A 2,886-nucleotide genomic window follows, 5' to 3' on the forward strand; every position below is an offset into this window, starting at 1 on the left:
CCCCGCCTGGAGATTGTCATATGCCTATTGTACATTTTAGGCTCTAAGTAGTACTGAAATAAAGGATTTCACTTTAACCTAGAGTTTCCCGAGGTCCAATGTACATCTACTCCCTTTAAAGCATTTAACCTATCAAGATGTGCAGAGCACAGCTTAGGGAACACCAGTGCCCTGGTCCTCTTTGTGACTATGAACATGAACCTGGAGGACTTGTCATACACTGAAGGCAGGAAGGACCTGATGATCAACGTGCACATCTAAATGAATCCATGTTTGAGCCTTCTGAAGCTGATGGGAATTGGGCCTTTGCATGGGGAGTGTCACCGTTTGCCAGTCTATGACAAGTTGAGTCTCACAAAGTTGCCCTGTGAGCAAACACACTTTAATTAATTAATTAATTAATTTCTGGCCACGTGGCATGTGGGATCTTAGTTCCCCGACCAGGGATCGAACCTGAGCCCCCTGCATTGGAAGCACAGTCTTAACCACTGAACCGCCAGGGAAGTCCCAGCAAACACACTTTAAACAAGTTGGTTCATGAACCCAAGGTTAAATTACATTGTGAGAACCATCTGACAACAACAGAGCTTATTTTGAAATTATCCATCTATTGTTCTTTTTCCTTACTGTTGATATTTTCATTTATATGATGCTTATAAACAGAAGCACCTCATTTTTGTGGTAAGCAAATTCATTAAATTCCTTTGAGCAATTCCTGTTGGGATGAGTGTTAAATGTGGAGTGGGGTTGTGAACAGACCAATGGCAGTGTAAGTTCTTTGACATGCAGAGGAAAATGCACTAGGCAAAGTGAAACTAAAAATCTCATCTTTTCCTGTATTTCAGTAACTACTTTTATTTTTTAAAAAATAATTACCTCAGGGACTTCCCCAGTGGTCCAGTGGTTAACACTCCGTGCTCCCAGTGCAGGGGGCACGGGTTTGATCCCTGGTCGGGGGAACTAAGATCTCCCATGCTGCATGGTGCGGCCAAAAAAAAAAAAAAAAATTAGCTCAAAAAATAGAATCATAGCCTTATTATTATCTTATTATCCTCTAGTCCAAACTCCTTCACAGATGAGGTTGGCGAAACTTGAAAGGTTAGGTAACTGGTCCATGCAGCTTGTCTGTGAAAGAGCTGGCTGCAACTCAGCTCCAACTCTGTCCAGTATTCTTCCTTTTAAACTCTTCTCATTTGAGACATTCCAGTGTCATTTTAAGGAGTTACTTTTTTGATCATTCGCTATAATGACAGAGCTTGCCTCACTTACTTTTCGAGTTGTAGGGGAAGGTACTCTTTGGTTCTCCTGCTCTCTTTTTTTTTTTGCGATATGCGGGCCTCTCACCGCTGTGGCCTCTCCCGTTGCGGAGCACAGGCTCCGGACACGCAGGCCCAGCGGCCATGGCCCACGGGCCCAGCCGCCCCACGGCATGTGGGATCCTCCCGGACCGGGGCACGAACCCGCGTCCCCTGCATTGGCAAGCGGACTCCCAACCACTGCGCCACTAGGGAAGCCCCCCTCCTGCTCTCTTGATAGTCCTTCACCTTGCCCTTTTTCACCCTCCTCTGCCTGGAACTTGCTCTCCCCCTCCCCTTCAAACGTTGTTATCTTTGAAAATATGTGTGTGCACAGGGCCCAAGCTGGCTGGGTTCGAAGCAAGGTGACTCTTGGTTGAATGGAGTTTTTCCACAGTGCTTGAATTTGTCCAAGGCTTTGGAAGTCTGGGCAACTAACAAAAAGTACACTGCCATCCTTTGCCCTTCCAGCAGGTCCGTGTTCCATTAATACAGGATGAATTAAGAATAAGGAAGAAAGAAAGGCAGAAACTCCCCTTGAAGTACTTGCCTACCCCCTGGAAAAGTTCAAGGCTCTTGTTCATTATCTGAATTTTTCCCAAGTGATTTGCCTGTAGTCCTTAAGTCATCTTCAGACATCTGATCAAGGCAGCATCAAAGGAAAATAAAAAGTTGGGTATTTGCGTTGAAGTCAGTGTCCTGGCTCATAGAAGTCGGTGGAAAATGTGATTTTTTCTCTGGTGCTGGGTGATCAAAATGGGAGGCTTTTTCTGTGCAGGAAGCCCTCCTAGCTGCGGGAGCTACTGCACCCTTTCACGTTTCCCATTCCTCAGCAGACACTGAGAGGCAGGCCTGTTTTCTCCATTCTAGCCCTTACCCTCCGAGCCCCCAAAGTACCCAGGAGGGCCTGGTTGTTAATCAAAGGTTGAAATGGAACCTCCCCCAGGGGGCACCGAGAGAGTCCCTTTGGGTCAGCATCCTGCCCCAAAAGTGGGTGGGGAGTCAGCCTTGATCCCAGAGGACCTCTTGTCCCTGGAGACGTCCTGCCAACCAGGTACGTGGAAGTGAAGCGCTGTCCGCTTTCCAAGGCGGCTTGGATTTGGGGAGTGGGAGGGTGAGTTTGGAGAGTGGCGGGGCGTGGGAGCCAGCCAACACGGGTGGGTACAGCCAACTCACTAACTGGGCGTCTCCGGGGAAGTTCGGGCGGGGTTCGCCGGCTCACGGGCTTTCTTCCTCTAAAATCCATCCTGGGCAGAGCAACCCCACTTCTCACCCAAACTCGTGGAGACCAGGGATTAGGCTGGCGCGGGGTTCGACGAGGAGTATCGGGGAAGCGCCCGGCCCCGGCGGCGAGGCCCCTTAGCTCCGGTCCGCGACCCAGGGCGCCGGCCCAACCTCGTCGGCTGGGGCCGGTCCCGCGGGGCGAGGGCCGATTTTACGTAGATGGCAGGGGGTCTCCGGAGCTCCGAACCGGTCCGACCTCTCCTAGCGTCGCTGCGGGTCCGCCGGAGCCGCCCGTTCGCCCGCCCTCCCTCAGCCGCCCGGCAAGGCGGCGGCCTCCTCAGCCGGCGCGGGGTCCCCTGGTTAACCC

This window comes from Lipotes vexillifer, unplaced genomic scaffold, assembly GCF_000442215.2.
Source record: "Lipotes vexillifer unplaced genomic scaffold, Lipotes_vexillifer_v1.1 scaffold299, whole genome shotgun sequence".
In the NCBI taxonomy this organism is placed as follows: Eukaryota; Metazoa; Chordata; class Mammalia; order Artiodactyla; family Lipotidae; genus Lipotes; species Lipotes vexillifer.